Consider the following 12,506-nt stretch of genomic DNA (forward strand, 5'->3'; position numbering starts at 1 on the left):
TATATATCAATCAGTCAGTTCTGAGTATTCTGATAGAAATATAAATTAAATAATAAATATTTAAATAATCATCCTGATATTCATTGTAGGCTAGGATTTTTAGTAAATTGAGATGTAAAATTTTTTTGGAAAATTTACCAATACAGTCACTCAAAGTTAATCTTTTCTTATGAATATGAATTAGATTTTCTTATACTTGTGGAAGATGATAACAATCACTTGAAATCTTCTTAAGCAAGTTTATATCTGGTTATGTTCTTGTATTCTTCAGAGTAACATATGTAGTCATTATTGAAGAAGCTATATAGAAGTATGATATCTCATGGAAGTCTGTATTTTTTTCCTGATGTTATTATTGAATTTACATTGGCAAGCTAGTCTCTCATGAAAAATAAATTTAAGATCTTTTCATTTTCCAAGAATATATATCTGTTGCTTGTCTCTTAGAAACTCACTTTTCAACACATATATGGAACAACAATACTTATAATTTTCTCAGAGATAGTTTCCTTCTCTCAACTATTGTAAATGAAATTGTGACATATGAATAATAGGTCTCTTTTTTATTATTCTAGGCTGCCTAACATTTTGTGCAATAGAATAATACCCCTTAAATGACCACAACTAAACAATTTCATTCTTCAATTCCTTATATTTCAACATTTTTATGAATATTAAAGAAAATAGTATACCCAGAAGTACATATTGAACATAATTATTATATTTCATTCCATGAAGAAAAATCAATAAATTATCATCTTTAATTTGTATGCTTTTATATACAAGTAAATTTTACAATAATTTATCCAACTAATTTAGCAAACTAATATATAGCATTTCATAATAATCTTTTGAGTTGGTAAATTATTGTAATTTTATGCTATTATATTTTTCTATAATTTTAATGAGTTATTTCCAATAAGTGATTATTGAAAGTTCTTTCTTTTGAATATGGAAAACTCAACTAATACAGCTAAGTCAAAAGGAGAAAGATTTGGATTATAGAACCCAAAGTAAGGTTAGACAAGCAAGCTGCATTAGAGCCTCTGAGAAGTATGGAACCACCCAGCTAAATATCGGAGCTCTCGTCAGGCTGGCATCTCAGATATTCTTTGCATAGTATTAAACTTTCTGTTACAATGAATTCCAATTTTATCCACCTGGCTAAGAATATGACTGCCAGAGTTTTTAATTTAACATTTTTAAGACTCAGAAATCTGTGAAAATGAGGATTAAATGTTTTTCGTTCAAAGTCTAAACTTTTTGAGATTTATGTTTTCTCCATCAGTAAACCCCAAGCTAATAAATTGTGGCCAGTGTGATAAGACCATTTACAGAATTAGAAACAAAAAAAGATTTTTTAAAATTTTTTCTTTTAATTAGATTTTTTTCAAATAAATAATGAATTTAAACACACTTTTTCATGTGTCAGTTATCGATGTGTATATCTCCTGTGTTAATATACTGCTAATAGCTGTTAAACCTAGTCTCACACTGATTTAAAATCTCTAAACAGTTTTATATAAATTTAAACAGAGGGAATATTCTCTCTAGGTGTTTATTCTTACTACACATATGCCATAGTTCGAGCATGAGCATTGCTTAGGTTCTTTACATGCGAATAATAACAGGCAAGGTGGTGCATGCCTGTGATTCCAGTAACCTGGGAGTGTGAGGCAAAGGAACTACATGTTTTAGCCCAGCTGGGGAACTAAATGGCTCAAAGAGATTGATCCTGTCTCAAAATCATAAAAACAAAATTGGAAAAAGGACTGGAGACAGAATTCAATGCAAAGGCCTGCAAAAAAAAAAAAGCATTAAATCAAAATCCTCTTGATAATTCCTTTTATTACAAAATATAATATAATATAAAATGATCCCTCAATAAGTCTAAGGAATCGCTTCTCAGCCTTTTGGCTAAGATCAAGTGTAGTATCTCTTCTTATCAGTTTAATAAGTCTAATAAAACATCTAGGTTTTTTAGAATGTGAAGAGACACATAACTTCTTAGTTTTCCTTCTGTCATGCTATTTACATTAATATCTGTGTGTCCATATCCCTTTAAGTCACATGCAGTCTTAAGAGACGCCTGTGTTAGATAAAGAGGGACTGAGTCTTATGTGGAAAGTAGAAACATGCCTCAGATTTTCACCCTTGAGTGAAAATATTTCTCAACTACAATAGAAAGTTCACAGTAAAAAAAAAAAAAGTCTATTCCTTTCTCAATTTTTCCTTTGACTGTTTGCCTAAATTAACCCATTTTATCCTAAAATTAAATTTTTATCCATTTTTTCTTCTACAGGTTGATAATTGCTAACCCTAAAATTTGTAATTTGACATGCTCCAAATTCAAAACTTGTATACTGCTGTCACCAGAGGGGTTCAACTTACACAGCCAGGGTGAAAAAATGGTTCAGGTTGCAGGTTCTGACTTCTGCTCCTGATTATGAGCCTAGAAATTTTCCAGAAACATCTGTGAGAGGCATAACGATGTTCCTTAGGTAGAATTTTAACTAAAGATCACAGACCAAGAGGGAGGGCCTCCAGAGAAAGACACACTCAGGTTTGAGTTTTGTTTTTTTTTTCTTATGTGGTCTTGGGGGCTGGATTCAAATACAAATACAGGTGGTTGAAGTTTAGAAACATGCTGCCCACTTAATAGCATTACCATTTTGAGGATGAAGACGTGCGAGAGGAAGAACAATTTATGGGTGAAAGGCATGGGCCCACCAATTTTCAGGCTCATTGTATTTTGAAGACCTTTAGGAAATATTTGGAATAAATTTCTTGGAAGAGAAAAAGAAAAACTTTCATGTCTGGACACCGAATTTTACAAATATGATTTTCTTTGTCTCATTTCTAGCTATTATGCATTATACATACCTTTACATGATGTATCTTGGTTCTTATTTTTTCCCCATTCCCTGCCCTCCCTTCAACCCCTCTTCCCCTCCCTATTTACAAAGGCTTTGTTTCCACTTTTTCCTTTTCTCATATTTTTTTCCTTTCCCTTCTTTCCTTTTTTCCCTCTAAGATTTCATCCCTTTTTCCTTTAAAGGATACTGGTGGTGAAAGTCTGTCTTTTTATGGCTACTTCAGGCTGAGGCGAGGTGCCAATCCTGCCTAGGCAGGGGTCAAAAGTCTCACCCTGACTGATCCAAAAGAGGCATAGGAAGATTGAGTTTGTTGGAAGAAGCATCTTTTGATGGCCAGGTTGACTTGTAATATTATGGAAGGAGCAAGACTTTGAAGCTTATGGTAGAGTTTGACATTGTACTAATTAGTGAACATTTGTCATATAGAAGTTGTGATTTAGAGTTATCAGGAACATTTACACAACATTTTCTTTTGATAACAGCACAGATGAGCTTCAACCTGAATTGCAGCTTGAGAAATGTGGAAAAAAAATTAAGCATGCTAAGTATGGAGGGCCCCAAATTTTAAAATAGAATAATGGTTAATAGGTGCCCTCAAAGTGGATAAAATTGGGTAGTATTTGATATAAGTCTATTATCTTTAGTATTAAAATTTTATTTATCTTGAGATTATTAGTCAAGTACAATAAGTGGAGTTTAAAAGAATAGATTTTTTAGCTTGCTTTTTATTTGTAATTATAACAATCACCAAGGAATAAATCAAATAAAAGTATCTAAGTTTTTATATAACCACAAGACCATTATTATTTCACAGCCTGGAATCTGGGATATGGCCTGGTACATTGTAGTGGTTAATTCCAGATAACACAAACATAGAAAACCTGAAGTAGACAATAGGGAATTAGTTTATACTACAAAATAATATTGTTTAGGAGTTATAATGACATTTTTGTCACATATAGGTAGACACTTGAATATACATTAAAATAACATAATGGCAATATAGCAAAATAGACTGAGGAACACATTTTTGGGGAAAGATTATGAGCCTAGAAATATGAACCTCTCAGAGATGTAGGCTGAGATATAAGTGTGGTTGATGACTACCCATAATAGCTGACGCAGTATTTGGACTTCTTTTTAGATATACTAAGGTTCACTCTTCTATATTATTATTACCTATGTTACATTTTGGTTATACTTTGGTTGTATTTTTCTATTTAAAACTAAGTCAAAATAAGGCCAATGATAATCAAAGTTAATTATTTATTATCTGTCTACTATCTAGCATCAATATATGTATATGTGTAACTATATCATCTCTGTCACTATCTATACATATATAGATAGATTGATAGATAGATAAATAGATATAGATATAGATACATAGATATTTTCTTGGGTTTAGTTAAGGCTTCTAAAAGTTACTTTTGGGACCATGTGAGATTTTTAGCTCCTCTAGTATTTTCCTCTCCTAGCCATGTAATCTGCCAGCATGATCCAGGGTTTTGATTAATTATAAATATTCCTTGAAAACAAGGGGAAATTTTTCTCTTCAGTGGATTTTCTTTTTGCAGAATGCATATTAGTTCCTTCTTTTCATTTGGGATTCAAAAATTTACCTACCCAGGTGGTTGGATGAATCACCAGAGGTACTGCTATACTCTTCTAGAGGAATCCTGTTGTTCCATAGCCCCTGGCTGACCTTGAAAGATAAGGTACAAAATATGGGCTCTCTTCTTAGCTTTGGTCTCTAGGCCTCAACTGCAGAACATTCAGAAGGTCAATCACACCAGTCTTGAAGTGGAAGCAATAGGTCTTTATCCTCACTACTATAATCTTTTGATGTATAAATTGAGATGAGAGGATAATTAGTTGTTTAATTAGTAAGAGTTGCTTTAATATTAAGAGTTAATGCTAGCATACAATAGCACACAAAATTTTATTTAAAAAGGTAAAAAGAAAACAATAAGAGCAAGCAAAAATGATCCAGTTAGTGCACTAGCCTTGAATCTAGAAACATATTTAGTAAGTCTAGTTTTGTCAGAAAGTTGTACCCAAGGGTACATGTTAGAATTATTTTGAGAAATCTGGTTGCAAATATAAATGACAAAAGTAATTATAAATGCAAACGTAAATGACATAAGCCTTAGAGCAACTTTGAGGAAAATTTAACAACTGACCAAAAAATACAGTTACTTTTTATTGTGTACACACTTTAAGATAACAATTATAACCAACTCTATTACAGAAGAACCATCAGTTTATCTGTTCTTATTGTCTTTAAGTATGATTATCTTAAGACAAACAGAAACACTTAAGTATGAACTTGAAAATTCTATCATTACAAATGATTTTAGTAGAGAGAAGATCAGTATGATAAGGTGTTTACCTAGAAGTGTTTTATACCTGGATTAAATATGAAATAATCAGCAATAAATAGTGTTAACAGATACAAAAATGTCCTTTCTAGATTAAATTAGCCCTTAGTTTTTCAGTGCAATTTAGAATCCTTTAATAGAACTACATAGGGTAATATCACAGAGAAGAACTAAGGATATCTTTAGACCTCTTACAAGTTTAGGGGACAGTGTTAATTACACAGACTTATTACCCAACAAACAAGTATTTTTTATTTATATAATAACAAACTACTTGTTCAGTCAAAGTTAATAGATGCAGATCGAGTTTTAAATGGAAGTAACAAATTACGTTAAATATAAATAACAGAGGTGCCAAAATGTTTTGACCATTTGGTGTGTTTAAGGTTCAGATGCAATGTATAATTTATAAAAGAAAACATGTGCTGTTTATCTTATATGTATTAAACTTATGTACTTTAATTCTATAAATTTTATACATTTTGATAAAGCACAGCTATATATTATAGTCTTCAGTTATATGTTTTCCCAGCCTCAGAATAAACTATAATAACCTAAAATAACAGTTGTTATGTAACCAATTATAAACTGATTATTCAAAAGTCTTTGTAATAAATTGACAAAGAAAATCCAACTTTAAAATTTAATTTTAAAAATTGTAATTAAAAAGCATGGGCCAGGGATTTAGCTCAGTGGTTCCGCTGCCTGCCTCACAAGCGCAAGGGCCTGAGTTCAATCCCTGTACCAGAGACCCCTTAGAAACATACATGCTAGAAGTTGCAGACATAACAAGAGAATTCCAAGGTCTGGTGAAGTTTAGGTGTCAGATACATTAGACTTTTCTCTCAATTAAAGATGAGTAAATGCATCCACTTCCACCTCCATTAAATAAACAAATGCATCCACTTCCACTTCCATTAAATTAACAACACAAACTTGTTAGGCCTCATTGGATTTTGGATGCAGCATCTGCTGGATTTGTTTCTGCTGTTCTAAATATTTATTAATAGTCCATGTGAAGGAAATCTCATGAACTAGTTTGAATGGTAAGTTACACTTTACTTATCTTCTTTCAAGGAATATCAGTTATGATGCTACTTATTCCCTGAACAAATGCCTAAGAATTTAAAGGTAATATTTGAAATTTAAATTGTTAACTAGAAATTATAAATTCTCACTGCTTGAGAGTTGCATTGTTTTGTAAACTAAAGACAATTTCTTCTTACTTTGCTTATCCTAACTCAGAATGCAAAGCACTGAAACATTTCCTCAACTAAAAAACTTGAGGAATACAAGATCTTTTTTAGACTTTAGTATATAACATGATACATCAGTCCAGATGGAAAACGAGAGTTAAGGACAAGATAGCTCCTTTTTACCTTTTTTTCCTTTCTTCCTTTGTTGGTTTATTTCTCTTCTTTAAGGTACAAGTTTAATTATATATTTTATATTAGTCATTTTTCTGTCACTTGGAAAAAAATACCTGGCACCTACAATTTAAAGGACAAGAGGTCTGTTTGACTCATAGTTTTAGAGGGTTCAATCCATGGTCACTGGCTTGGCAACAGAAATGGGATGGGAGTGCAAGTCTGAGGAAACCTGCTCAACTCATGGTAGCCAGGAAAGGAAAGGAGAGCTAGAGAGAGAAGAAGGTGCCAGGGACCAATGTATTCCCTTCCATGTCATGCCTCCAGTGACTGACTTCCAGCCAAGCCACACTTCCCAGCAACATGCAGTATTTAGCTATGAACTCATCAGTGGATTGATCATCTCATAATCCATTTACCTTCCAAAGGCCCCGCTGTCGAACACACATGACTCTTAAGGGACATTTTAGATTTGTGATACTTTTTCGTTTGACAAATTTGTCATACATTTTCATTAGTGATATTTATCCTTTTTTGTTGACTTTACATGGACACATAGTAGTATAGATTAATATATAAATTGATTTTAAATCTTGGTAATCGGTTTTTAAATGATTAATTAATAACACCTTGGCTATGTACTGACAAAGCCAAAGACATAAAATACAGTATAAGGATAGAAGCCATTGAAGCCAGTATAAGGATTGAAGCACATATCTGTAATCCTAGAACTCTGAAGGCTGAGGCAGGAGGATTGCTGTGATTTCGAGGCCAGCTTGAGCTGCATAGTGAATTCAAGGCCAGCTTGGAATATATAGTGAGACTGTGCTACAAAAAAATCCCAAACAAATATATGTGTATATAGATAGATAGATAGATAGACTCAAAATAAAGTTAACACTTCCCTGCAGTCTTTGTAAGGCTCTAAGTGTTGTTTGTAGATTATTTTTTTAATTTTGTAAATATTGTTATTTTTATTACTTCTAATTATTTGTTTCCTAAATAGGGAAAACAAAGAATTTCTCACTTTGTTTTGTCAATTTTTTGTCTGGAATATCTAAATCTCATTAAGTATTTTGTTTTCTCCGTATTACAATTTTTTATAATTAAATTTCATTTATTGATGATTTATAGTAATCTGTGAATTAGTAAATAATAATGCTAATATCTAGAACTCCTCTACTCTTGTTTTTATTGTTATTTTTCTTTTGGGCTGCTACTTATTTGTGGCTTGTTTTATATCATACTATCTAGTTTATATTTTATTTTTAACTGTCAGACATGTATGAAAAAATATGCAAAGATAATTCAATCAACTCAATGTTGCCATCTTCACCTGCAGAGAAATTATTCTTATTCCTAATTTATTAGAATAAAGGTTTAATCTGAGCTTAATCTACCTAATCTTTGTGAAATATGTAGACTACAGAAAAAAAGTAATCCAATTTCTTTGTGGCACTTCTGATTAATTTGTATAATTTCCTTTATTCCCTAGTCTATAGTTAACAATACGATTTACTTTGCATCAACAGAATATTATCAAATAGAATATAAACAAGCTTTAACCATAGTTGGATATTAATGTGTGAACTCTCAGTAGGGAAGTGTAAGCTAGCTTTTTACAGAGGCCTTGTGGACAATAACACAGCAGCTGTCGCTGACAACCCAACGACCATCGGATATATGACTGAGGACATCCTAATGAGTGAGACCCAGCACACCTGTCCAGTGACTACAATGAGCCTGGGAAAGACCAGCCAAACTTGCCAACTGATGGAATGATTGTTTAGTAAGTCACCATTTGGGGAAGATTCTGTTATATATCTAGAACTAGCTGATACAGATCTAGTTCTTGACTTTTATTCTTAGGGAATTTCCTTCATGATTTTAGCTGTAAGCTTGAAAGAGCATTTGTTAATTTCTCTCCTTGGCTGACAATGAATTTCAACATTTTCCTCACAGAGGTACAGATCCTCAAAAGCTCTGCTCAAGTTTCTCTGGTTCTCAGCATGTCAGTTACTAACTTTCCCTGTAAAATTTCTGAGCATATTAATTCTGATTTTTGAATGGATCAATATCTCAAAGGAAATAGTAGCACCAAATACTAGCTACTCACTCTGGAGTTTCTGTCTAGGATTTTGATTCCTATGTTTTTTGAAAGCAAACAAATACTACCAAATATATTTTTTTAAATGAATATTCAACTTTTCTCAAAGATTTTTTTCCTATCTACAAATTTTAATATTGAAAGAAAGGTATCTATGTATAATTAAATCTTACAATGTTCACTTCTTTGTGGATTATGAACTCTTTGAGAAAATAAATATATGATTCGTTTACCCTTGGGTTCCAGTATGTAACATAGTGTCTGAAATAGGATGTATTTAACATTTTCTATTCAAATTAAATTAGATTTTGTATTTGAAATGAATGAAACATAATGGAATGTGGTGGTGTGGAAATGTGAAAATGTTTATATTTTTTTGTTAATGGGTCAAGGAGAGGTTGTAGTTATAAATACGTCCGGACATTTACTATCTATACCAAAACGTCTGTTATAGCCATCCAGGATTTCAAGATAGTTTAAAAATGGTACTTTTTTTGAGGGCTTCCAAAAATATATAACATAAAAAACTACTCATCTTCACCAAATTCTATCATTTCTACCTCCAGAGTAAACTTCAAAATGTTCATTTAAGTTTCCTTCACTTTTTAATTTCAGTTTGAATAACTGTTTCTTCAGGCTGGTTCAAAGCAACAATTTCTCGCCTGGTTTCCATTTTAACCAATACCATTCCTTCCTGTCCGATCAAATGGAGAAGTCAAGATTATGTATTTTTTTAAATTTATAAATCAGCGTCACTTGTGAAAATGTTTCATTGGATTTTTACCTTTCTAAACTGCCTTAGTCTGCCGTACCTGAATGAACTGTTTACATTTTTTGCATTTCAGATCAAGAATCTCTTCATCTAGTTTCTGTTTCTTACTTCCCAGTCTCTTTTGCTTTCTCCTTTTACTTCTTAACTATATCAAGCTCTCTCCTGCCTCAGAAATTTTGTGCTTTCTGTTCCCTGGATGTGCATTGACTATATTGTGTTTTCCCATGTCAGCTACTTAACATAAGGCAAGTTCCTGTTAAGGTAATACTATTTAGCAAGGCTTTTCTTGACTGTACTGTCTGAGTAGGTTCCAGCACATCACTGGAAGATTGCATATGAAGTTAACAGCTGAATCTAGGTATTAGGGCAACAAATTTTTATCAAACTCAGAATATCTCCTAATTATGTTGATACCAACCTACTTGGTAAGGTAACCTATTTTATTTTGATAATAAGTTGGATAATTCTTGGTAAATTTTTTTTTTCTTTTTGGTACCGGGGCTCGAACTCGGGTTCTTGCGCTTGCGCAGCAGGCGACGAAACCACTGAGCTAAATCCCTGGCCCTTGGATAATTCGTACATAGTTCAAGTATTTATAAATTAATTTATTACTTCCACTACAGTACAAGACCTAAAAATACAGATTTCTGGTTATATTCTATTCTCCTGTGTCAACGGATTGTTAACACAACACCATGGTATGTACAAATTTTTTGAAGACATAAATGAAAACATGAATATGTCAGAAGCAGTCTGATAAGCACTGGAGACCCAATGTAAAGAATAAATGGTTCCAACCATTAAGTGGCTACAGTGTAATAGATGAGAAACGTCTGTCAACAGATAATGATAAAATAATAATTTAGTGAAATAAAACCATACCAGAAAGAATTGTCTGGTGAAACTTGATCTTAATAGAGAAAACATCTTTTTAAAATAATGTACACTATTTACCTTTCATCAAAGCAAATTTTCCTAAGATCAAGATCACAAAACCTCCCAGCGGAATTTAAATACATAGTATAGTGTCTGGCTGGCCACAGCTTAAATGCTCTGTTTCAGAGACATAGAATGAGTTAAGGTGCAGTCTAGTGTGGGATAGAGCAGTGACAACCAGCATCATGTGCAATGGTTTTTGGCATCTTGGATATTAAATCATTTGCATTTTATAAAATGTTGATACTAATATACAGAGATTTTATAAGTTAAAATAATATCAATTATGCATTACAGGTTTAAGAATATTGCCTCCGGATTAGACTTACGTAGATTTACACCACATATCCCTCGCTTTCCAATGAAAATAAAATGTAGTCATGGACAAATTATTCAAACTTCAGGTGTTTTACTTTTACCAAATGAGAACAGCATCAATTTCTTAAATTTTTAAAAAATTAATAAAGATGATTATATAAAATTATTGCAGTATGAAACATGGCTATAGACATGAATTGTATGTGAAATATTTAATTTTAAGTATTGTTTAAAGCTAAAAAATAAAACTTTCCTTGGAAGTCAATTGTTGAATATGTTTGCAAAGTTGGAGAAATAAGCATTACTGTTCCTCACATTTTCCACATTAAAAAAGATACTGTAAGAACATATTTGGGTTTCTTAGAAGAAGATTAGCTTCAGTAAGATTACTTAAAATATTCAAGATACAGAAAAAATACAAACATATGCATCCTATTTGTTTGCCTTTTGAGAATTTTTGGATGTTTATATTTTTGAATGTTGTACAAAAACAACACATATTTTTAAGTAAAGAAGCAAATATTATAAAGTTGAAACTAATATTTTAAACAGTATATTAGTTTATTGTTCTATGCACAGAATAAATTCTGATAAGATTATACAGCAGGTGATTATTGTTGAAACAGAAGGTTAATAAAATAAGGGATGTTTCTTCTTATTTCAATTTTCCAAAGTACATGGGGATTTAACATTGATTTTGATTTTAAGAGAAAATATATTTTAAATAAAAGAATGTAATTAGGCCAAACTTTTGTAACCAGTTTGCAAAAACATATAGTCACTCATACAGGTTTCTTCTTTGCCTATTTTGGAAACAAAATATACTATCAATAAATTGATAAGCAAGAATAGATTATCTGTACTAAAATGTTATAAAGACAAAGATGATTATGTATAACCTTTTCCTGAAAAAATAAGTTTTTGTTTTATTCCCTCAAGACTTCCAACAGACAAAGTCTATTTTAAGCTAATATTGCTCACTTATATCTGTCAGGCTTTTACAAACTAAAATGTTGAAAAATACATAAAGAAGTGGATGAAGAAAAATAATGATAAATTAATTTTTAAAATCTATTTTATGTAATTTGACCAAGTAACACAGGGGATCGGTGACAAAACTTGGACTGAATATAAATTTAGTTCAGCAAATAAACATGGGAACTTGGAATCAGACAAGCACATAAAGTTTTGAAACCTTTACTTCTACAATACACCAATCTGACATTATGAAGCAACACTTATCACAAAAAAACATTAATATTTAAGGAAAAATACCTTCAAGTTTGCATTGAGTTTAAATTCAGTAATTTTTTTATTAGTACATGTATATAGTGCATAATGCTTTCATTCATCTTGTGGAGTAGGTTATGTACTTAACACACCTGATTCCTTTTATTCCTCTTCCCTTCCCACATGCCTCCCTCTCTCTTTTCACCATTTTCATCATCATCATTATTATTTAATTCATATTTGCAACATATAATGGTTCTTCTCATTGTGGGGAATTGGTTCATGTACATCAACTTGGGTGGTGCTGTGCAAAAGAAGTATTTTAAGCTATTCATTGAAATATAAATTTTCCCTAGAAAATAAATTTTGCATTTCTCTACATATATGTCTAGTAAACATGACTTTTGCCATGTTTAGATTTACATTCTAATCCTATGTTTTATTAGATATAATGAAAAAGTCCTTCTATGTTTCTACAACTTCAAAAAATAGCTTCACAAAATAGCTTCTATGTTTGTA

At 31.5% G+C, this 12,506-nt stretch overlaps 1 pseudogene; it reads left to right on the top strand.

Moving 5' to 3' along the window:
- Nucleotides 1-1,897: 1,897 nt before the first annotated feature.
- LOC147825171 (U2 spliceosomal RNA) lies at nucleotides 1,898-2,058 on the top strand (annotated as a pseudogene).
- Nucleotides 2,059-12,506: the final 10,448 nt, after the last annotated feature.

The sequence above is a fragment of the Heterocephalus glaber genome, unplaced genomic scaffold (genome assembly GCF_053883595.1).
Source record: "Heterocephalus glaber isolate CG9 unplaced genomic scaffold, H.glaber_assembly_v1.0 deba00001509, whole genome shotgun sequence".
Taxonomy (NCBI): domain Eukaryota; kingdom Metazoa; phylum Chordata; class Mammalia; order Rodentia; family Bathyergidae; genus Heterocephalus; species Heterocephalus glaber.